Consider the following 25996-nt stretch of genomic DNA (forward strand, 5'->3'; position numbering starts at 1 on the left):
AAAGGCTAAGAGAGATGTGTGGTAATAAAAAGAGTGTGGTTGAGGGGGAGCAAAAGAGGGTGTTTTGAAGTGGTTTGGTCACATGGAAAGAATGAGTGAGGAAAGATTGACAGGGTGTTTTGAAGTGGTTTGGTCACATGGAAAGAATGAGTGAGGAAAGATTGACAAAGAGGATATATGTGTCAGAGGTGGAGGGAACGAGGAGAAAATGAAGACCAAATTGGAGGTGGAAAGATGGAGTGAAAAAGATTTTGAGTGATCAGGGCCTGAACATGGGGGAGGGCGAAAGGCATGCAAGGAATAGAGTGAATTGGAACGATGTGGTATAACGGGGTCAACGTGCTGTCAATGGATTAAACCAGGGCACGTGAAGCGTCTGGGGCAAACCATGGAAAGTTTTAAGGGGCCTGGATGTGGAAAGGGAGCTTAGGTTTCGGTGCATTATACCTGACAGCTAGAGACTGAATGTGAACGAATGTGGCCTTTGCTGTCTTTTCCTAGCACTACCTCATGCACATGCGGGGGGAGAAGGTTGTCAGTTCATGTGTGGTGGGGTGGCGATGGGAATGAATAAGGACAGACAGTATGAATCATGTACATATGTATATATGTATATGTCTGTGTGTGTATATATATGTACACACTGAGATGTATAGGTATGTATATGTGTGTGTCTCTGGACGTGTGTGTATATACATGTGTATGTGGGTGGGTTGGGTCATTCTTTCGTCTGTTTCCTTGTGCTACCTCGGAAACACGGGAGACAGCGACAAAGTATAATAATTAAATTTTTTTTTTTTTTTTTTGCTTTGTCGCTGTCTCCCGCGTTTGCGAGGTAGCGCAAGGAAACAGACGAAAGAAATGGCCCAACCCACCCCCATACACATGTATATACATACGTCCACACACGCAAATATACATACCTACACAGCTTTCCATGGTTTACCCCAGACGCTTCACATGCCCTGATTCAATCCACTGACAGCAGGTCAACCCTGGTATACCACATCGCTCCAATTCACTCTATTCCTTGCCCTCCTTTCACCCTCCTGCATGTTCAGGCCCCGATCACACAAAATCTTTTTTCACTCCATCTTTCCACCTCCAATTTGGTCTCCCTCTTCTCCTCGTTCCCTCCACCTCCGACACATATATCCTCTTGGTCAATCTTTCCTCACTCATTCTCTCCATGTGCCCAAACCATTTCAAAACACCCTCTTCTGCTCTCTCAACCACGCTCTTTTTATTTCCACACATCTCTCTTACCCTTACGTTACTTACTCGATCAAACCACCTCACACCACACATTGTCCTCAAACATCTCATTTCCAGCACATCCATCCTTCTGCGCACAACTCTATCCATAGCCCACGCCTCGCAACCATACAACATTGTTGGAACCACTATTCCTTCGAACATACCCATTTTTGCTTTCCGAGATAAGATTCTCGACTTCCACACATTCTTCAAGGCTCCCAGAATTTTCGCCCCCTCCCCTACCCTATGATCCACTTCCGCTTCCATGGTTCCATCCGCTGCCAGATCCACTCCCAGATATCTAAAACACTTCACTTCCTCCAGTTTTTCTCCATTCAAACTCACCTCCCAATTGACTTGACCCTCAACCCTACTGTACCTAATAACCTTGCTCTTATTCACATTTACTCTTAACTTTCTTCTTTCACACACTTTACCAAACTCAGTCACCAGCTTCTGCAGTTTCTCACATGAATCAGCCACCAGCGCTGTATCATCAGCGAACAACAACTGACTCACTTCCCAAGCTCTCTCATCCACAACAGACTTCATACTTGCCCCTCTTTCCAAAACTCTTGCATTTACCTCCCTAACAACCCCATCCATAAACAAATTAAACAACCATGGAGACATCACACACCCCTGCCGCAAACCTACATTCACTGAGAACCAATCACTTAAATAAATAATATTATTCACTGTTGATGCAATCCTGTAGCCTAGTAGGAAGATTCCAGAGTAGTTCTGGGGAAAACTACCCCATAGCTGCTTAACTGCCATAACTACCCCATAGGTACTTAACTACCACCCCAAGCTTTGGTACAAAAGACTCGTCCACATCACGTATTCATTGCATCACACTGAACCACAAGTTTTTAATTGGGTTTAATTTTGGGCTGTTACCTGGTCAGTCCTTGAACTAATTCACCTCACTATCATTCAATCCTATCAATGTAGCAGGCAGCCCCATCCTGCATAAATACTTTTGCTGTTGCATTCTTGGGTAAGATTACCAAATCACCAACACCACAGTAGCAGAAACAGCCCCAAAACATAAGAAAAGGAGGGTGTTATACAGTCTTTTCTGTATTCTGTGGCAGGTGCAGGTCTGAGTGGGGTGGCTGGTATTTCCAATCACATTAATTGTCAACTTGTATCTGCACAAGATGGTTTTCCATATCTCCTGGGCCCAAGCACTGCATTTCCTGCAAAATTTCACACTTGTATCCTTGTAGGTGGTAGTCAATAGAGATTTATGTCAAACATGAAAACAATAAAATCCCAAGTCATTATGAAGGATATTTTGAACACTTCTTAGTGAGACATGTTTGAGGACGTTAGGGTTCTTCTGCTTGATTTCATGTGCTGTCAGGGATGGGCAGGCCTTAACGTTTCTTGCAATCACTTTGCAGGTCCTGGGAAACATTAATCATGGCCTTCCAGATTTGGTAAGAGGAACTGGTAAATTGGACTCCCCTAATTCCTTAAACCACTTCACCAAGCTTTGGACACTTTATGAGCTGACACCTGCTTGCTCTAAACCACTTCACCAAGCTTTGGACACTTCACTAGCAGACACCCGCTTGCTCAGAGATATATTTCAAATTATGCTCTGGTTTGTATAAAGTTATCACTGCTGCAATGCCCTCCTTCACTGTAACTCTCTTAGGTATAATGGAATGGTACAAGAATTAGTAACTGCAGACAAACATGGAGAAAAAAATACCCATGTGGGTACAAAATAAAACAAACACAAGCCTCATGGTTCTTATACATGAACTGATGGTTATGATGCATTATCACATTATTGCCAAACATATGATTAGTACTGTCAGTGCATGACTATAAGATATTACACTTGCCAGGGTCTCTATAAGAGAATGAAACAATTTCCATAATAGTCAAGAACTCTCACATGCCTTTCCTTAAGTACAGAATGTATATATACATACACATTTATTTATTCATTCATTATACTTTGTCGCTGTCTCCCATGTTAGCGAGGTAGCGCAAGGAAACAGATGAAAGAATGTCCCAACCCACCCACATATACATGTATATACATGACTCTTGAGTGAAACGAAGCTCAAGGGTAAAGGGGAAGAGTGTTTTGGGAAGGTTTTGGGAGTAAGTCAGGGGTTGGTGAGAGGACAAGAGCAAAGGAAGGAGTAGCACTGCTCCTGAAACAGGAGTTGTGGGAGTATGTAATAGAGTGTAAGAAAGTAAACTCTAGATTGATATGGGTAAAACTGAAAGCGGATGAAGAGAGATGGGTGATTATTGGGGCCTATACACCTAGGCATGAGAAGAAAGATCATGAGAGGCAAATGCTTTGGGAGCAGCTGAGTGAGTGTGTTAGCAGTTTTGATGCACAGGACCAGGTTATAGTGATGGGGGATTTGAATGCAAAGGTGTGTAATGTGGCAGTTGAGGGAATAATTGGTATACATGGCATGTTCAGTACTGTAAAGGGAAATCGTGAAGAGCTTGTAGATTTGAGTGCTAAAAATGGACTGGTGATTGGGAATACCCTGTTTAAAAAGAGATATACATATGTATACATATGTAAGTAGGAGAGATGGCCAGAGAGCGTTACTGGATTTCATGTTAATTGATAGGCGCGTTAATGAGAGACTTTTGGATGATAACGTACTGAGAGGTGCAACTGGAGGGATGTCTGATCATTATCTTGTGGAAGCAAAGGTGAAGATTTGTAGAGGTTTTCAGAAAAGAAGAGAGAATGTTCAGATGAAAAGAGTGGTGAGAGTATGTGAGTCTGGGAAGGAGACTTGCATGAGGAAGTACCAGGAGAGACTGAGGGCAGAATGGAAAAAGGTGAGAGCAAAGGACATGAGGGGAGTGGGGGAGGAATGGGATTGTATTTAGGAAAGCAGTGATGGCTTGCGCAAAAGATGCTTGTGGCATGAGAAGTGTGGGAGGTGGGCAGATTAGAAAGGGTAGTGAGTGGTGGATGAAGAAGTAAGATTATTAGTGAAAGAGAAGAGAGAGGCATTTGGACGATTTTTGCAGGGAAATAGTGCAAATGACTGGGAGATGTATAAAAGAAAGTGGCAGGAGGTCAAGAGAAAGGTGCAAGAGGTGAAAAAGAAGGCAAATAAGAGTTGGGGTGAGAGAATATCATTAAATTCTAGGGAGACTAAAAAGATCATTTAGAAGGAGGTAAATAAAGTGCGTAAGACAAAAGAACAAATGGGAGCATCGGTGAAGGGGGTTAATGGGGAAGTAATAACAAGTAGTGGTGATGTGAGAAAGAGATGGAGTGAGTATTTTAAAGGTTTGTTAAATGTGTTAGATGATAGAGTGGCAGATATAGGGTGTTTTGGCCTAGGTGGTGTGCAAAATGAGAGGGTCGGGGAGAATGATTTGGTAAACAGAGTAGTGAAAGCTTTGCAGAAGATGAAAGCTGGCAAGGCGGTGGGTTTGGATGGTATTGCAGTGGAATTTATCAAAAAAGGGGGGTGGGTGACAGTGTTGTTGACTGCTTGGTAAGGATACTCATTATAGGTATGGCTCATGGTGAAGTGCCTGAGGATTGGCAGAATGCATGCATAGTGCCATTGTACAAAGGCAAAGGGGATAAAGGTGAGTGTCCAAATTACAGAGGTATAAGTTTGTTGAGTATTCCTGGGAAATTATATGGGAGGGTAGCAATTGAGAGAGTGAAGGCATATACAGAACATCAGATTGGGGAAGAGCAGTGTGGTTTCAGAAGTGGTAGAGGTTGTGTGGATCAGGCATTTGCTTTGAAAAATGTATGTGAGAAATACTTAGAAAAACAAATGGATTTGTATGTAGCATTAATGGATCTGGAGAAGGCATATGATAGAGTTGAGAGAGATGCTTTGTGGAAGCTATTAAGAGTATATGGTGTGGGAGGCAAGTTACCAGAAGCAGTGAAAAGTTTTTATCGAGGATGTAAGGCATGTGTACGAATAGGAAGAGAGGAAAGTGATTGGTTCTCAGTGAATGTTGGTTTGCGGCAGGGGTGCATGATGTCTCCATGGTTGTTTAATTTGTTTATGGATGGGGTTGTTAGGGAGGTGAAAGCAAGAGTTTTGGAGAGAGGAGCAAGTATGCAGTCAGTTGTGGATGAGAGGGCTTGGGAAGTGAGTCAGTTATTGTTTGCTGATGATACAGCACTGGTGGCTGATTCAGGTGAGAAACTGCAGAAGCTGGTGACTGAGTTTGATAAAGTGTGTGAAAGAAGAAAGCTGAGAGTAAATATGAATAACAGCAAGGTTATTAGGTACAGTAGGGTTGAGGGACAAGTCAATTGGGAGATAAGTTTGAATGGAGAAAAACTGAAGGAAGTGAAATGTTTAAATATCTGGATTCGGCAGCGGATGGAACTATTGAAGCGGAAGTGAGTCACAGGGTGGGGGAGGGTAGCGAAAGTTCTGGGAGCGTTGAAAAGTATGTGGAAGGCGAGAACACTATCTCAAAAAGCAAAAATGGGTATGTTTGAAGGAATAGTGGTTCCAACAATGTTATATGGTTGCGAGGCATGGACTATAGATAGGGTTGTGTGGAGGAGGATGTGTTGGAAATGAGATGTTTGAGGGCAATATGTGGTGTGAGGTGGTTTGATCGAGTAAATAATGAAAGGTAAGAGAGATGTGTGGTAATAAAAAGAGTGTTGTTGAGAGAGCAGAAGAGGGTGTATTGAAATGGTTTGGTCACATGGAGAGAATGAGTAAGGAAAAATTGACAAAGTGGATATATGTTTACACATATATCCACTTTGGAGGGAATGAGAAGTGGGAGACCAAATTGGAGGTGGAAGGATGGAGTGAAAGAGATTTTGAGCAATCGGGGCCTGAACCTACAGGAGGGTGAAAGGCGTGCAAGAGTAGAGTGAAATGGAACAATGTGGTATACTGGGATCGACGTGCTGTCATTGGATTGAACCAGGGCATGTGAAGCATCTGGGGTAAACCATGGAAAGTTTTGTGGGTCCTGGATGTGGAAAGGGAGCTGTGGTTTCGGTGCATTATACATGAGAGCTAAAGACTGAGTGTGAACAAACGTGGCCTTTCTTGTCTTTTTCTAGTGCTACCTCGTGCACGTGCAGGGGGGGGGTTCATTTCATGTGTGGCGGGATGACGACAGGAATGAATAAAGGCAGCAAGTGTGAATTATGTACATGTATATATATGTATATATCTGTGTATGTGTATATATGTATTTATTGAAATATATAGGTATGTATATGTGCGTGTCAGTTGTTGTTCGCTGACGATACAGCGCTGGTGGCTGATTCATGTGAGAAACTGCAGAAGCTGGTGACGGAGTTTGGTAAAGTGTGTGGAAGAAGAAAGTTAAGAGTAAATGTGAATAAGAGCAAGGTTATTAGGTACAGTAGGGTTGAGGGTCAAGTCAATTGGGAGGTGAGTTTGAATGGAGAAAAACTGGAGGAAGTGAAGTGTTTTAGATATCTGGGAGTGGATCTGGCAGCAGATGGAACCATGGAAGCGGAAGTGGATCATAGGGTGGGGGAGGGGGCGAAAATTTTGGGAGCCTTGAAAAATGTGTGGAAGTCGAGAACATTATCTCGGAAAGCAAAAATGGGTATGTTTGAAGGAATAGTGGTTCCAACAATGTTGTATGGTTGCGAGGCGTGGGCTATGGATAGAGTTGTGCGCAGGAGGATGGATGTGCTGGAAATGAGATGTTTGAGGACAATGTGTGGTGTGAGGTGGTTTGATCGAGTAAGTAACGTAAGGGTAAGAGAGATGTGTGGAAATAAAAAGAGCGTGGTTGAGAGAGCAGAAGAGGGTGTTTTGAAATGGTTTGGGCACATGGAGAGAATGAGTGAGGAAAGATTGACCAAGAGGATATATGTGTCGGAGGTGGAGGGAACGAGGAGAAGAGGGAGACCAAATTGGAGGTGGAAAGATGGAGTGAAAAGGATTTTGTGTGATCGGGGCTTGAACATGCAGGAGGGTGAAAGGAGGGCAAGGAATAGAGTGAATTGGAACGATGTGGTATACAGGGGTTGACGTGCTGTCAGTGGATTGAATCAAGGCATGTGAAGCGTCCGGGGTAAACCATGGAAAGCTGTGTAGGTATGTATATTTGCGTGTGTGGACGTGTGTATGTACATGTGTATGGGGGGGGGTTGGGCCATTTCTTTCGTCTGTTTCCTTGCGCTACCTTGCAACCGCGGGAGACAGCGACGAGGTATAAAAAAAAAAAAAAAAAAAAAAAATGTGCGTGTGTGGACATGTATGTATATATATGTGTATGTGGGTGGTGCCATTCTTTCATCTGTTTCCTTGCACTACCTTGCTCACATGGGAGACAGCAACAAAGAATAACAAAGAAATAAGTACATATATACCCACACACACACATATACATAACTATACATTTCAAGGTATACATACGCATACATACAAAGACATATATATATATATATATATATATATATATATATATATATATATATATATATATATATATATATATATTCCTGGTAAATTATATGGGAGGGTATTGATTGAGAGGGTGAAGGCATGTACAGAGCATCAGATTGGGGAAGAGCAATGTGGTTTCAGAAGTGGTAGAGGATGTGTGGATCAGGTGTTTGCTTTGAAGAATGTATGTGAGAAATACTTAGAAAAGCAAATGGATTTGTATGTAGCATTTATGGATCTGGAGAAGGCATATGATAAGAGTTGATAGAGATGCTCTGTGGAAGGTATTAAGAATATATGGTGTGGGAGGCAAGTTGTTAGAAGCAGTGAAAAGTTTTTATCGAGGATGTAAGGCATGTGAACGTGTAGGAAGAGGGGAAAGTGATTGGTTATCAGTGAATGTAGGTTTGCGGCAGGGGTGTGTGATGTCTCCATGGTTGTCTAATTTGTTTATGGATGGGGTTGTTAGGGAGGTGAATGCAAGAGTTTTGGAAAGAGGGGCAAGTATGAAGTCTGTTGTGGATGAGAGAGCTTGGGAAGTGAGTCAGTTGTTGTTCGCTGATGATACAGCGCTGGTGGCTGATTCATGTGAGAAACTGCAGAAGCTGGTGACTGAGTTTGGTAAAGTGTGTGAAAGAAGAAAGTTAAGAGTAAATGTGAATAAGAGCAAGGTTATTAGGTACAGTAGGGTTGAGGGTCAAGTCAATTGGGAGGTAAGTTTGAATGGAGAAAAACTGGAGGAAGTAAAGTGTTTTAGATATCTGGGAGTGGATCTGGCAGTGGATGGAACCATGGAAGCGGAAGTGGATCATAGGGTGGGGGAGGGGGCGAAAATCCTGGGAGCCTTGAAGAATGTGTGGAAGTTGAGAACATTATCTCGGAAAGCAAAAATGGGTATGTTTGAAGGAATAGTGGTTCCAACAATGTTGTATGGTTGCGAGGCGTGGGCTATGGATAGAGTTGTGCGCAGGAGGGTGGATGTGCTGGAAATGAGATGTTTGAGGACAATGTGTGGTGTGAGGTGGTTTGATCGAGTAAGTAACGTAAGGGTAAGAGAGATGTGTGGAAATAAAAAGAGTGTGGTTGAGAGAGCAGAAGAGGGTGTTTTGAAATGGTTTGGGCACATGGAGAGAATGAGTGAGGAAAGATTGACCAAGAGGATATATGTGTCGGAGGTGAAGGGAACGAGGAGAAGTGGGAGACCAAATTGGAGGTGGAAAGATGGAGTGAAAAAGATTTTGTGTGATCAGGGCCTGAACATGCAGGAGGGTGAAAGGAGGGCAAGGAATAGAGTGAATTGGATCGATGTGGTATACCGGGGTTGACGTGCTGTCAGTGGATTGAATCAGGGCATGTGAAGCGTCTGGGGTAAACCATGGAAAGCTGTGTAGGTATGCATATTTGCGTGTGTGGACGTGTATGTATATACATGTGTATGGGGGTGGGTTGGGCCATTTCTTTTGTCTGTTTCCTTGCGCTACCTCGCAAACGCGGGAGACAGCAACAAAAAAAAAAGAAAAAAAAAAAAAAAAATATATATATATATATATATATATATATATATATATATATATATATGGCTTGTGAAAAGATGCTTGTGGCATGAGAAGCGTGGGAGGTGGGCAGATTAGAAAGGGTAGTGAGTGGTGGGATGAAGAAGTAAGATTATTAGTAAAAGAGAAGAGAGAAGCATTTGGACAATTTTTGCAGGGAAATAATGCAAATGAGTGGGAGATGTATAAAGAAAGAGGCAGGAGGTCAAGAGAAAGGTGCAAGAGGTGAAAAAGAGGGCAAATGAGAGTTGGGGTGAGGGAGTATCACTGGATTTTAGGGAGAATAAAAAGATGTTTTGGAAGGAGGTAAATAAAGTGCTTAAGACAAGGGAATCAAATGGAACTTCAGTGAAGGGGGCTAATGGGGAGGTGATAACAAGTAGTGGTTATGTGAGAATGAGATGGAATGAGTATTTTGAAGGTTTATTGAATGCGTTTGATGATAGAGTGGCAGATATAGGGTGTTTTGGTTGAGGTGGCATGCAAAGTGAGAGGGTTAGGGAAAATGATTTTGTAAACAGGGAAGAGGTAGTAAAAGCTTTGCGGAAGATGAAAACCGGTAAGGCAGAGGGTTTGGATGTTATTGCAGTGGAATTTATTTAAAAAGGGGGTGACTGTATTGTTGACTGGTTGGTAAGGTTATTTAATGTATGTATGACTCATAGCGAGGTGCCTGAGGATTGGTGGAGTGCTTGCATAGTGCCACTGTACAAAGGCAAAGGGGATAAAAGTGAGTGCTCAAATTACAGAGGTATAAGTTTGTTGAGTATTCTTGGTAAATTATATGGGAGGGTATTGATTGAGAGGGTGAAGGCATGTACAGAGCATCAGATTGGGGAAGGGCAGTGTGGTTTCAGAAGTGGTAGAGGGTGTGTGGATCAGGTGTTTGCTTTGAAGAATGTATGTGAGAAATACTTAGAAAAGCAAATGGATTTGTGTGTAGCATTTATGGATCTGGAGAAGGCATATGATAGAGTTGATAGAGATGCTCTGTGGAAGGTATTAAGAATATATGGTGTGGGAGGCAAGTTGTTACAAGCAGTGAAAAGTTTTTATTCAGGATGTAAGGCATGTCTATGTGTAGGAAGAGAGGAAAGTGATTGGCTCTCAGTGAATGTAGGTTTGTGGCAGGCAGGGGTTTGTGATGTCTCCATGGTTGTTTAATCTGTTTATGGATGGGGTTGTTAGGGAGGTGAATGCAAGAGTTTTGGAAAGGGGGGCAAGTATGCAGCCTGTTGTGGATGAGAGAGCTTGGGAAGTGAGTCAGTTGTTGTTTGCTGATGATACAGCGCTGGTGGCTGACTCGTGTGAGAAACTGCAGAAGCTGGTGATTGAGTTTGGTAAAGTGTGTGAAAGAAGAAAGCTGAGAGTATATGTGAATAAGAACAAGGTTATTAGGTACAGTAGGGTTGAGGGACAAGTCAATTGGGAGGCAAGTTTGAATGGAGAAAAATTTGAGGAAGTGAAGTATTTTAGATATCTGGGGGTGGATTTGGCAGCGGATGGAACCATGGAAGCGGAAGTGAATAATAGGGTGGGGAAGGGAGCGAAAGTTCTGGGAGCGTTGATGAATGTGTGGAAGTCGAGAACATTATCTCGGAAAGCAAAAATGGGTATGTTTGAAGGAATAGTGGTTCCAACAGTGTTATATGGTTGCGAGGCATGGGCTATGGATAGAGTTGTGCGCAGGAGGGTGGATGTGCTGGAAATGAGATGTTTGAGGCCAATATGTGGTGTGAGGTGGTTTGATCGAGTAAGTAATAATAGGGTAAGAGAGGTGTGGAAAAAAAAAAGAGTGTGGTTGAGAAAGCAGAAGAGGGTGTTTTGAAATGGTTTGGTCACATGGAGAGAATGAGTGAGGAAAGATTGACCATGAGGATATATGTGTCAGAGGTGGAGGGAATGAGGAGAAGTGGAAGACAAAATTGAAGGTGGAAAGATGGAGTGAAAAAGATTTCGAGTGATTGGGGCCTGAACATGTAGGAGGGTGAAAGGTGTGCAAGGAATAGAGTGCATTGGAACAGTGTGGTATACCAGGGTCGACGTGCTGTCAATAGACTGAACCAGGGCATGTGAAGCGTCTGGGGTAAATCATGGAAAGTTCTGTGGGGCCTGGATGTGGAGAGGGAGCTGTGGTTTCAGTGCATTATACATGACAGATAGAGACTGAGTGTGAATGAATGTGGCCTTTGTTGTCTCTTCCTAGCGCTACCTCGTGCACATGCGGGGGTTGTTATTTCATGTGTGGCGGGGTAGCGACGGGAATGAATAGGGGCAGACAGTATGAATTATGTACATGTGTATATATGTATATGTCTGTGTATGTATATATATGTATATGTGCGTGTGTGGACGTGTATGTATATACATGTGTATGTGGGTTGGTTGGGCCATTCTTTCGTCTGTTTCCTTGCGCTACCTCGTTAACGCGGGAGACAGCAACAAAGTATAATAAATATAAAATAATTCTTTTTCATACATATTTTTGCCATTTCCCACATTAGAGAGGTAGAGTTAAGACCTGAGGACTAAGCCTTAGAGGGAATATCCTCACTTGGACCTCTTCTCTGTTCCCTCTTTTGGAAAATTTATATGGGTGGGGAAGATTTCCAGGCCCCTGCTCCCTCCCCTTTAAGTTGCATACTACGACATGCAGGGAATACGTGGGAAGTATTCTTTCTCCCCTATATATTTTATCATACTTAATTGCTGTTTCCCATGTCAGTGAGGTAGCACCAGGAAACAGACAAAGAATGGCCTATCCACTCATACACATAAATGTATATACACATAAATGCCCATACATGTGCATACACTTGATATACATATCAACATATACACAGCCATATACATACACATACAAAGACTTATATACACATGTATATATTCATACTTGCTTGCTTACCTTCTACCGCAGGAGACCTTTCTCTCCTTAGAAGCTCCCATGGCATTCAGATAGATGGCCATATTTAGTGGCCAGGATCATAGAATGTCGTAACGTGTGCATGTATGTGCAGGGAATAGGACAAATGAGTAATAAGTGCTTGATATCATCTTTGTAGTAGCTGCATCATGGGCATGGAGGGACTTGGGATGTGTTGAAATTATGTGAGTGGAATGTGCCATTCTTTTGTCTGTTTCCTTGTGCTACCTCACTAACGCGGGAGCCAGCGACAAAGTATAATAAATATAAAATAATTTTTTTCATACATATTTGCCATTTCCCACATTAGAGAGGTAGAGTTAAGACCTGAGGACTGAGCCTTAGAGGGAATATCCTCACTTGGACCTCTTCTCTGTTCCCTTTTTTGGAAAATTAAAAATGGGAGGGGAGGACTTCCAGGCCCCTGCTCCCTTCCCTTTAAGTCGCCTTCTACGACATGCAGGGAATACATGGGAAGTATTCTTTCTCCCCTATATATTTTATCATACTTAATCGCTGTTTCCCAAGTCAGCGAGGTAGCACCAGGAAACAGACAAAGAATGGCCTATTCACTCATACACATAAATGCATATACACATAAATGCCCATACATGTGCATACACTTACATATCAACATATACACAGCCACATACATATACATACACATACAAAGACTTATATACACATGTATATATTCATACTTGCTTGCTTACCTTCCACCACAGGAGACCTTTCTCTCCTTAGAAGCTCCTATAGCATTCAGAAAAATGGCCATATTTAGTGGCCAGGATCATAGAATGTTGTAACATGTGTACATGTATGTGCAGGGAGTAGGACAAATGAGTAGTAAGTGCTTGATACCATCTTTGTAGTAGCTGCATCATGGGCATGGAGGGACTTGAGATGTGTTGAAATTATGTGGGTGGGTTGGGCCATTCTTTCGTCTGTTTCCTTGCGCTACCTCGCTAACGCGGGAGACAGCGACAAAGTATAATAAATATAGAATATTTGTTTTCATACATATTTGCTATTTCCCACATTACAGAAGTGGAGTTAAGACCTGAGTACTGAGCCTAAGAGGGAATATCCTCACTTAGCCCCAGTCTCTGTTCCCTCTTTTGGAAAATTAAAACGGGAGGGGAGGATTTCCAGGCCTCTGCTCCCTCCCCTTTAAGTCACCTTCTACGACATGCAGGGAATACGTGGGAAGTATTCTTTCTCCCCTATATATTTTATCATACTTAATCGCTGTTTCCCAAGTCAGCGAGGTAGCACCAGGAAACAGACTCATACACATAAATGTATATACACATAAATGCCCATACATGTGCATACACTTACATATCAACATATACACAGCCACATACATATACATACACATACAAAGACTTATATACACATGTATATATTCATACTTGCTTGCTTACCTTCTACTACAGGAGACCTTTCTCTCCTTAGAAGCTCCCATAGCATTCAGAAAGATGGCCATATTTAGTGGCCAGGATCATAGAATGTTGTAACATGTGTATGTATGTGCAGGGAGTAGGACAAACGAGTAGTAAGTGATTGATATCATCTTTGTAGTAGCTGCATCATGGGCATGGAGGGACTTGGGATGTGTTGAAATTTTTTTCATAAACATTTGCAAGGTAGTATCAGAGACAGCTGAGGAAATGGCCTCATTTGCTCACATACCCCCTCTCTTACTGTTGTGTATAATGCACCTAAACCAAAGCCCCCTATCTGCAATCAGGCCCCAGGGATTTTCTATAGTTTCCTCCAACCACTTCATATGCCCTCAATTAGCCCACTGACAGCACATCATCCCCTTTAAGCCACATCATTCTAATTTGCCATCCCTTGCACACTCCCGCATGTTCAAGTCTCAAGCCTTCAAAGCATCTTTCCTTCCATCCTTCCACTTCCATCTAGGTTTTCCCTTTTTCCTTGTTCCTTCCACTTCTGACATGTCTATCTTCTTAGTCATCCTTTACTCATTGTCTTTTCCATATGTCAAAACCATCTTAGCAGATCCTTTTCAGCTCTTATACATACTCCTCTTACTACCACATTTCTCTCTCTCTCTCTCTCTCTCTCTCTCTCTCTCTCTCTCTCTCTCTCTCTCTCTCTCTGTATCATAAGTCATTTAATCAAACCTCCTCACAACACATTTGTCCTCAAACAATTTACATCCAACACATTCATCTCATTCTTTACATTTTTGTTTAAGATTAGTGCCTCATCCATGAAGCACCAACATCAACAAACATACCCATCTTTTCCCTCACAGAGAGTGACTTCTGTTTCCACACATTCCTCAATGCACCCAAGACCTTGGCTCCTTTACCCATCTTATGGCTCACTTCAACTCTCATGGTTCCATTTGCTGCCATATCCACTCCCAGGTTTGTAAAGACCACTTTCTGCAAGTTTTTCCCATTCAAACTCACACTCCAAATAACATATCTCCTTTCACTGTTAATTTTCTCTTTTCATACTTTTCCCAAACTCAGACATAAGCTTCAGCAGTTCTTCAATGAAGGCTGCCCTTCAATGAAGGCTGCCACCAACACCACATCATCAGGTAAATGACAATTGACTCACCTTCTTAGCCCCACCATCCCCAGCAGACTGCATAACTGCTGCTTGTCCAAGATCCTTACATCCACCTCCCTTACCTCTCCATCCATAAATAGATTAAACAGCCATGGTTACATACATTCCAGCCATAGGCCCATTTTACCTTGAACAACTCACCCTCCTCTCTACTCACTTCCACACACACCTTACTCTCTTGGTAAAAACTCCTAACTGCTTTTAACAGTTTTCCTCCCACACCTGATCAACATATCCTCTACCATTCCTGGAACCAAATTTTTTCTCTGTGTTTGTCACCACCCTCTCAGTGGAACAGCAGAGAAATCTTGAATTCAACAGTAAAAACTATAATCACTACAAGCAACTTTGCCCCATGGTGCTGCACAAAGTATGAGCTATGAAAAAGGCCTACTACCCATCCACAGTACAAAAGTGCAGCAATTGAAGCAGGCCAACATCAGTCAATGGTATGAGAGTAAAAGAATAAACTGGCTGTGATAAATAAAGGCCTACCCCTTCCCTTGTGTTGATCAACTCAGCTATGACGAGGTATCACACCAAATTAACAACCAATTTGCCAACAATTACTTGACATCAGCTCTCCCTTAGCATACCTACAAATCCCATTCCCCTCTAACACAGGAGAGGAGTATCAGGTTGTTAGGTGCCTTAAAACAAAGTGGTCAACTACACCCATAGATCTTCCAGCAAAACTTTACAAGGAGTTCCCCCTTGAATTAGTTACACCACTAAGCACCATAATCAATGTTTCACTCAACCACTCTAAATGCCCCACGGCTTGGAAGACAGCATGTGTCACTCTACTACCCAAATCCACTAGTTGCAACAGAGTTTTATTAGCATATGTCCTGTTGCCATAACTCTAATCCCCAGTCTAATTTCAAAGATTCATGTTTGACTAGGCTTTTGCTGATTCTGCAGAACTCGGCATTTGAAAACAAGAAGTCTTTCCCCTCCACTCACTGCCTTGTCAGACTCTAAAACTTCATCTTCCACAACTTGGAGAAGCACAAGACCTAGATAACACTCACCTTTGTAGACTTCACAAAGGTTTTCATAAGAAAGCCACTAACCTTGAACTACAGAAGTGTCTTGTCTTGTGGCTAAGAGACTTCCTGACTGTTGCACTACGCCATCTGTTTTTGGGAAGCCACTTCCACCTTACTACCCCTCACTTGTGGTGTTCCACAGAACACTGAGGTGGGGTTGCTGTGCTTTTTCATCCTTATCACTGATGCCCTGGGGGTATAAAACAACTGCTGAAAGCATGTAGAGATTCATCTTAGTTCAATTATGCCACCCCAGCCTAGTTCTCCTCCTTTACAGCTATACAGAGGTACCAACTGGAAAGAGTGCTGTAAAGGGCATGCTGAATTGTCCTGGGCCCATCTTACACCAACTATCAAGCCCTCATCTTGTTGAACTTGTCCTCTCCTCACTGACCAACATGGCAGCTCACATGGTAGTTTGGTAATAAATTGCTGACACACTCACATCACCGAGAGCTTTCTTCCCCCTTGATACCACACCTTCACAGACTGCCTTTTTTTCACACTTGCTTTTACCAACCAGAGCTCATACAGACAGATAATGAGAATATTCTTATACCTACCATCTTGAACATCATAAACAAGCCATGAACAAGTGCATAGTAAAGCAAGCAAAAGGCTTAATTTTCTTTCAATTATAGTCTACATCAACTATAATATCATTGTAACTCGGCTGTGAAGCTGTTCATCAGTTAATGTACACCGATTACCATTAATGTGTACTGTATAAACCATAGTATTTCCTCAGTAAAGCTTCCTATATATCTACACTTTGACTATATAGGTGTACTCTCATTTCGAAGTATCCAACCCTACCGTGAACTGAAGCTCTTTTATGATTTGTTTTACCAACTGCTATAATGACCCCTCAATTCTGCAACATCCCAATTTCATGGCTGTTTAAAGTTAATAAACATTGTTTTATAATATTAATAATAATAATAATAATTTTTTTTTTTTTTTTGCTTTGTCGCTGTCTCCCGCGTTTGCGAGGTAGCGCAAGGAAACAGATGAAAGAAATGGCCCAACCCACCCCCATACACATGCCTTGATTCAATCCACTGACAGCACGTCAACCCCGGTATACCACATCGCTCCAATTCACTCTATTCTTTGCCCTCCTTTCACCCTCCTGCATGTTCAGGCCCCGATCACACAAAATCTTTTTCACTCCATCTTTCCACCTCCAATTTGGTCTCCCTCTTCTCCTCGTTCCCTCCACCTCCGACACATATATCCTCTTGGTCAATCTTTCCTCACTCATTCTCTCCATGTGACCAGACCATTTCAAAACACCCTCTTCTGCTCTCTCAACCACGCTCTTTTTATTTCCACACATCTCTCTTACCCTTACGTTACTTACTCGATCAAACCACCTCACACCACACATTGTCCTCAAACATCTCATTTCCAGCACATCCATCCTCCTGCGCACAACTCTATCCATAGTCCACGCCTCACGACCATACAACATTGTTGGAACCACTATTCCTTCAAACATACCCATTTTTGCTTTCCGAGATAATGTTCTCGACTTCCACACATTCTTCAAGGCTCCCATAATTTTTGCCCCCTCCCCCACCCTATGATCCACTTCCGCTTCCATGGTTCCATCCGCTGCCAGATCCACTCCCAGATATCTAAAACACTTCACTTCCTCCAGTTTTTCTCCATTCAAACTCACCTCCCAATTGAATTGACCCTCAACCCTACTGTACCTAATAACCTTGCTCTTATTCACATTTACTCTTAACTTTCTTCTTTCACACACTTTACCAAACTCAGTCACCAGCTTCTGCAGTTTCTCACATGAATCAGCCACCAGTGCTGTATCATCAGCGAACAACAACTGACTCACTTCCCAAGCTCTCTCATCCCCAACAGACTTCATACTTGCCCCTCTTTCCAAAACTCTTGCATTCACCTCCCTAACAACCCCATCCATAAACAAATTAAACAACCATGGAGACATCACACACCCCTGCCGCAAACCTACATTCACTGAGAACCAATCACTTTCCTCTCTTCCTACACGTACACATGCCTTACATCCTCGATAAAAACTTTTCACTGCTTCTAACAACTTGCCTCCCACACCATATATTCTTAATACCTTCCACAGAGCATCTCTATCAACTCTATCATATGCCTTCTCCAGATCCATAAATGCTACATACAAATCCATTTGCTTTTCTAAGTATTTCTCACATACATTCTTCAAATAATAATAATAATTTTCATTATTATTGCTATCATCATCATCATTCTTTAACTAAATACAACTTACCTGGTACACTCAACGAATTTATGCCCCTGTAATTCTGATTCTCACCTGTCTTCCTTGCCTTTATACAATGGCACTATTTATGTATTCCACCAATCTAAAGGCATCTCATGATCACAATGAAAATCCAAACAACAGTCACCTCCTTTCCTAAGAAATTCAACTGCAATACTCCAGTTGCCTTACCTGATTTCGTTTCATGCAAGGTTTTCACCACCCCACTTTTCTACTTTCACTTCATATACCTCCTTCATCCAAACATCCTACATCTGCTACCGTATCATCAAATGCATTCAACAATTCCTCTTTGAGTAATTAACTCCATCTCTCACCCTTATCTCTGCTTGTTACCACTTTCTCATTTGTCCATATCAATGATGTTCCCATTTGCTCCGTTTTTCTCTTTTTACTAACACCTCTCCAAAGCATTTTCTTATTTTTCCTTTAGACTGTTGGTACTTGCTTATCTCAACTCTCATTTCCTCTCATCTTTTAGTTCCTGCACCTTCCTCTTGCCCTTCTGTCATTTTTTCTTTTACAGTCGTCAGACCTTCCCTGTAAGTAATGCCCATTTATATATATTCTTTTTCACTAGCAGCTAAACTTTATCATCCCCCACCATTTGCTACCCTTTCTCACCTGCACACCTCCCATACACTTCTCTCACATGTACCAAAACTGCTTCCCTAAACACTTTCCATTCCTTACCCACTCTCAAAGCTTCATTCATTCTCACCCTTTAACATTCTGCTCTCATTCTCTTCTGGTACTTCTTCACACATGCTTCTTTTCCAAGCTCACTTACTTTCACCACCCTTTTCTCACCCACATCATTCCTCTTTTCCAAAAGCCTCTACATGGAAAAGTCTGTGGTTTGTGTGTGTTACACATGACAGCTAGGGAATGGATGTGAGCATATGCGTTACCTCGCTAATGCAGAATGTGGTGATTGAGTATGAAAAAGGTTTTGCCCTTATTAGTGAGGTAGTACCAGGAAAGGACAAAGAAAGGCTTCATTCACTCCCATCTGGTCTTGGCTGTCATGTGTAATGTAAATGAAAGTTAGATAATAGATCTGAGCAACTGTGGCCTTTTCTTCCTTTATCCCTGATGGCACATAACTCTTAAAAATAAAATTTCTATTACTACTTTTCAGGTGTTGCTTTACACTTTAAACTTGCCCTAAGCATTGTAGGCAAATACATATTTTTGTGCATTTACTAATACAACTTTGTTTACATAAGTAAACTGACATGTAATAGTAACAAATAAGCAATAATACTGATAATTTTATTACCAAAAATACTTTATAAGTAGAATTTTTTGAATTTGTGTTTTATTCACAGAGAGTTGGAGCTTGAGTTATATATACATCTTTTATGATGAAACAAGTGGGTGACAGGCTGTGATTTTTTTTCCACCTAGAATGCTTGGGACATCTATGGAATCAAACATTAGCTGAGCATTCAATTGAGGGCCAGAACAATTACATCATCAATGGATGATAATAGCAATGAGAAGTTCATCAGCTGATTTTAGTGGTTTAAGGGTTAAAATGAATTTCACTGTAACTAAATATGTATGTGGTATTATCACTATAGTTGTTTGAGTTAAGAATCATCATATTTTTTGAGACATTAAGTAGACAATCACAATTATTAAATCAATTTACTCAAGTATGCATGAATATCTTGTGTATATCTGTCAGATTCATAAAAATTTACTGTATTCATACAGAAATCTTTGAAACTAGCATTTAAGAAAAGGAGGAAACATTATTGAGGATCCTCAGAGGCTATAACAGTTTGTGTATTATATCAAGGCATGCCATACTGTAGCATGACCTGTACATATTTTTTCCTTTATATTGAAAAGGTACCTATGGAAAAGACTAGAAACACCAAAGTAATTTCTATGTTTGAAATGATAATTTGGTTCCCTCTTTTCTCTGGCAGACTTGAATATTGTACAAATTAAGTGTGATTTTCTTGCTGTTTATCCAAAGTGTATTAGCTAAACTTAGCCTTGTCATTCTAGTTTTATATTATGCTTGGTAATGAAGAGTTAATATCTGTGTTTAGGATATTACTTGAATTTTTATCTTAGTACCAACATGATTTACAAAATTGAGCCCCCAAATGCAGCTTGCTCTGCAAATCTGTGTTTAACCCTATGACTGTAGCAGTCCTTTATATTCATTGTATCTGTGTGTGTGTGTGTGTATATGTTCGCATGTATGTGTATGTATATATATATGTATATATATATCCCTGGGGTTAGGGGAGAAAGAATACTTCCCACGTATTCCCTGCGTGTCGTAGAAGGCGACTAAAAGGGGAGGGAGCGGGTGGCTGGAAATCCTCCCCCTCTCTTTTTTTTTTTTTCCAAAAGAAGGAACAGAGAAGGGGGCCAGGTGAGGATGTTCCCTCAAAGGCCCAGTCCTCTGTTCTTAACGCTACCTCGCTAACGCGGGAAATGGCGAATAGTTTGAAAAAAAAAAATATATATATATATATTATCCCTGGGGATAGGGGTGAAAGAATACTTCCCACACATTCCTCGCGTGTCGTAGAAGGCGACTAGAGGGGATGGGTGCGGGGGGGGCCAGAAATCCTCCCCTCCTTGTAGTTTTTTAACTTTCTAAAATGGGAAACAGAAGAAGGAGTCACGCAGGGAGTGCTCATCCTCCTCGAAGGCTCAGACTGGGGTGTCTAAATGTGTGTGGATGTAACCAAGATGTGAAAAAAGGAGAGATAGGTAGTATGTTTGAGGAAAGGAACCTGGATGTTTTGGCTCTGAGTGAAACGAAGCTCAAGGGTAAAGGGGAAGAGTGGTTTGGGAATGTCTTGGGAGTAAAGTCAGGGGTTAGTGAGAGGACAAGAGCAAGGGAAGGAGTAGCAGTACTCCTGAAACAGGAGTTGTGGGAGTATGTGATAGAATGTAAGAAAGTAAATTCTCGATTAATATGGGTAAAACTGAAAGTTGATGGAGAGAGATGGGTGATTATTGGTGCATATGCACCTGGGCATGAGAAGAAAGATCATGAGAGGCAAGTGTTTTGGGAGCAGCTGAATGAGTGTGTTAGTGGTTTTGATGCACGAGACTGGGTTATAGTGATGGGTGATTTGAATGCAAAGGTGAGTAATGTGGCAGTTGAGGGAATAATTGGTATACATGGGGTGTTCAGTTTTGTGAATGGAAATGGTGAAGAGCTTGTAGATTTATGTGCTGAAAAAGGACTGATGATTGGGAATACCTGGTTTAAAAAGCGAGATATACATAAGTATACGTATGTAAGTAGGAGAGATGGCCAGAGAGCGTTATTGGATTACGTGTTAATTGACAGGCGCGCGAAAGAGAGACTTCTGGATGTTAATGTGCTGAGAGGTGTAACTGGAGGGATGTCTGATCATTATCTTGTGAAGGCTAAGGTGAAGATTTGTATGGGTTTTCAGAAAAGAAGAGTGAATGTTGGGGTGAAGAGGGTGGTGAGAGTAAGTGAGCTTGGGAAGGAGACTTGTGTGAAGAAGTACCAGGAGAGACTGAGTACAGAATGGAAAAAGGTGAGAACAATGGAAGTAAGGGGAGTGGGGGAGGAATGGGATGTATTTAGGGAATCAGTGATGGATTGTGCAAGAGATGCTTGTGGCATGAGAAGAGAGGGAGGTGGGTTGATTAGAAAGGGTAGTGAGTGGTGGGATGAAGAAGTAAGATTATTGGTGAAAGAGAAGAGGGAGGCATTTGGACGATTTTTGCAGGGAAAAAATGCAATTGAGTGGGAGATGTATAAAAGAAAGAGACAGGAGGTCAAGAGAAAGGTGCAAGAGGTGAAAAAGAGGGCAAATGAGAGTCGGGGTGAGAGAGTATCATTAAATTTTAGGGAGAATAAAAAGATGTTCTGGAAGGAGGTAAATAAAGTGCGTAAGACAAGGGAGCAAATGGGAACTTCAGTGAAGGGTGCAAATGGGGAGGTGATAACAAGTCGTGGTGATGTGAGAAGGAGATGGAGTGAGTATTATGAAGGTTTGTTGAATGTGTTTGATGATAGAGAGGCAGATATAGGGTGTTTTGGTCGAGGTGGTGTGCAAAGTGAGAGGGTTAGGGAAAATGATTTGGTAAACAGAGAAGAGGTAGTAAAAGCTTTGCGGAAGATGAAAGCCAGCAAGGCAGCAGGTTTGGATGGTATTGCAGTGGAATTTATTAAAAAAGGGGGTGACTGTATTATTGACTGGTTGGTAAGGTTATTTAATGTATGTATGACTCATGGTGAGGTGCCTGAGGATTGGCGGAATGCGTGCATAGTGCCATTGTACAAAGGCAAAGGGGATAAGAGTGAGTGCTCAAATTACACAGGTATAAGTTTGTTGAGTATTCCTGGTAAATTATATGGGAGGGTATTGATTGAGAGTGTGAAGGCATGTACAGAGCATCTGATTGGGGAAGAGCAATGTGGTTTCAGAAGTGGTAGAGGATGTGTGGATCAGGTGTTTGCTTTGAAGAATGTATGTGAGAAATACTTAGAAAAGCAAATGGATTTGTATGTAGCATTTATGGATCTGGAGAAGGCATATGATAGTTGATAGAGATGCTCTGTGGAAGGTATTAAGAATATATGGTGTGGGAGGCAAGTTGTTAGAAGCAGTGAAAAGTTTTTATCGAGGATGTACGGCATGTGTACGTGTAGGAAGAGAGGAAAGTGATTGGTTCTCAGTGAATGTAGGTTTGCGGCAGGGGTGTGTGATGTCTCCATGGTTGTTTAATTTGTTTATGGATGGGGTTGTTAGGGAGGTGAATGCAAGAGTTTTGGAAAGAGGGGTAAGTATGAAGTCTGTTGGGGATGAGAGAGCTTGGGAAGTGAGTCAGTTGTTGTTCGCTGATGATACAGCGCTGGTGGCTGATTCATGTGAGAAACTGCAGAAGCTGGTGACTGAGTTTGGTAAAGTGTGTGAAAGAAGAAAGTTAAGAGTAAATGTGAATAAGAGCAAGGTTATTAGGTACAGTAGGGTTGAGGGTCAAGTCAATTGGGAGGTAAGTTTGAATGGAGAAAAACTAGAGGAAGTAAAGTGTTTTAGATATCTGGGAGTGGATCTGGCAGCGGATGGAACCATGGAAGCGGAAGTGGATCATAGGGTGGGGGAGGGGGCGAAAATTCTGGGAGCCTTGAAGAATGTGTGGAAGTCGAGAACATTATCTCGGAAAGCAAAAATGGGTATGTTTGAAGGAATAGTGGTTCCAACAATGTTGTATGGTTGCGAGGCGTGGGCTATGGATAGAGTTGTGCGCAGGAGGAGGGATGTGCTGGAAATGAGATGTTTGAGGACAATGTGTGGTGTGAGGTGGTTTGATCGAGTAAGTAACGTAAGGGTAAGAGAGATGTGTGGAAATAAAAAGAGCGTGGTTGAGAGAGCAGAAGAGGGTGTTTTGAAATGGTTTGGGCACATGGAGAGAATGAGTGAGGAAAGATTGACCAAGAGGATATATGTGTCGGAGGTGGAGGGAATGAGGAGAAATGGGAGACCAAATTGGAGGTGGAAAGATGGAGTGAAATAGATTTTGTGTGATCGGGGCCTGAACATGCAGGAGGGTGAAAGGAGGGCAAGGAATAGAGTGAATTGGATCGATGTGGTATACCGGGGTTGACGTGCTGTCAGTGGATTGAATCAGGGCATGTGAAGCGTCTGGGGTAAACCATGGAAAGCTGTGTAGGTATGTATATTTGCATGTGTGGACGTATGTATTTACATGTGTATGGGGGTGGGTTGGGCCATTTCTTTCGTCTGTTTCCTTGCGCTACCTCGCAAACGCGGGAGACAGCGACAAAGCAAAAAAAAAAAAAAAAAAAAATCTCTGTGTGCAGGAGATTCTCAGATATCTTAAAAACTTTGGTGAAGCATTGTTTATACCATGAAACTTATGTTGCTTTGCTGCCAGGCATGTCCCAGGAGTACTGCCAGACATATATAATAAGAATTATTTTTGGTGTGCCAGGAGTACTGCCCGGCATATGTAATAAGAATCTTTTTCTGAAGTATCTTTGTCCCAAACAAATGCAATTACTAGAGGTTTTTATCACCGATATCAGTTGGTCTGTAAGTCACAGGTTCTCAAGTTATTACATAACGACGGGGTACAGATCTTGTATGTCACATAGGCTGATCAGTTTATGGAAGTGATTCTGGTTGTAACATTTGGTAATTTGAGATCCCTTTGCAAACATCAATAGCTGAAGAATTAGCCTCAAAGCAAAGGATGGCGATTCGAGAATTTTCACTGTATAAGCCCCCGGTGCAGCGAACAGAAAGTAAAACAATGTGATGTGTATGTACAGGCCACAGTAAATGGGTTAATGGTGATTTTCTCTCAAAAGAGAAGCCACTTTAAAAGCCATAACCATACTTTTCATTATCATTTTTGGTACAGTAAGGTTGAGGGTCAAGTCAATTGGGAGGTAAGTTTGAATGGAGAAAAACTGGAGGAAGTAAAGTGTCTTAGATATCTGGGAGTGGATCTGGCAGCGAATGGAACCACGGAAGCGGAAGTAAATCATAGGGTGGGGGAGGGGGCGAAAATCCTGGGAGCCTTGAAGAATGTGTGGAAGTCGAGAATGTTATCTCCGAAAGGAAAAATGGCTATGTTTGAAGGAATAGTGGTTCCAACAATGTTGTATGGTTGCGAGGTGTGGGCTATGGACAGAGTTGTGCGCAAGAGGATGGATGTGCTGGAAATGAGATGTTTGAGGACAACATGTAGTGTGAGGTGGTTTGATCGAGTAAGTAATGTAAGGGTAAGAGAGATGTGTGGAAATAAAAAGAGCATGGTTGAGAGAGCAGAAGAGGGTGTTTTGAAATGGTTTGGGCACATGGAGAGAATGAGTGAGGAAAGACTGACCAAGAGGACATATGTGTCGGAGGTGGAGGGAACGAGGAGAAGTGGGAGACCAAATTGGAGGTGGAAAGATGGAGTGAAAAAGATTTTGAGTGATCGGGGCTTGAACATGCAGGAGGGTGAAAGGCGGGTAAGGAATAGAGTGAATTGGATCGATGTGGTATACCGGGGTCGACATGCTGTCAATGGATTGAATCAGGGCATGTGAAGCGTCTGGGGTAAACCATGGAAAGTTCTATGGGGCCTGGATGTGGAAAGGGAGCTGTGGTTTTGGGCATTATTGCATGACAGCTGGAGACTGAGTGTGAGCGAATGGGGCCTTTGTTGTCTTTTCCTGGCGCTGCCTCGCGCACATGAGGGGGGAGGGGGATGTTATTCCGTGTGTGGCGGGGTGGCGATGGGGGTGAGTTGGGGCAGACAGTGTGAATTGTGTGCATGTGTGTATATGTGTGTGTCTGTGAGTGTATATATGTGTGTACGTTGGGATGTGTGGGTGTGTATGTTTGCATGTGTGGACGTGTGTGTGTGTGCATGTGTATGGGGGTGGGTTGGGCCATTTCTTTCGTCTGTTTCCTTGCGCTACCTCGCAGGCGCGGGAGACAGCGACAAAGCAAAATAAAAATAAAATATACATATATATATATTATTAAGAATATATATTATTATATATTATTATATATATTATTAAGAATATATGGTGTGGGAGGCAAGTTGTTAGAAGCAGTGAAAAGTTTTTATCGAGGATGTAAGGCATGTGTACGTGTAGGAAGAGAGGAAAGTGATTGGTTCTCAGTGAATGTAGGTTTGCGGCAGGGGTGTGTGATGTCTCCATGGTTGTTTAATTTGTTTATGGATGGGGTTGTAAGGGAGGTAAATGCAAGAGTCCTGGAAAGAGGGGCAAGTATGAAGTCTGTTGGGGATGAGAGAGCTTGGGAAGTGAGTCAGTTGTTGTTCGCTGATGATACAGCGCTGGTGGCTGATTCATGTGA

General features: G+C 42.1%; 1 long non-coding RNA gene across 1 annotated transcript in view; it reads right to left on the reverse strand.

Annotated features, from left to right (window-relative positions):
* Positions 1 to 1211: 1211 nt before the first annotated feature.
* The window catches only part of LOC139757157 (uncharacterized), a 36043-nt gene continuing 11258 nt past the window's right edge, over positions 1212 to 25996 (reverse strand). Inside the window, exons 2-3 of the long non-coding RNA XR_011714522.1 lie at positions 15863 to 16028; positions 1212 to 2921 (exon numbers count right to left, since the gene is read on the reverse strand). This is a non-coding gene — a long non-coding RNA (uncharacterized lncRNA). The remainder of the gene's footprint in view (positions 2922 to 15862; positions 16029 to 25996) is intronic.

The sequence above is a fragment of the Panulirus ornatus genome, chromosome 25 (genome assembly GCF_036320965.1).
Source record: "Panulirus ornatus isolate Po-2019 chromosome 25, ASM3632096v1, whole genome shotgun sequence".
Classification (NCBI taxonomy): Eukaryota; Metazoa; Arthropoda; class Malacostraca; order Decapoda; family Palinuridae; genus Panulirus; species Panulirus ornatus.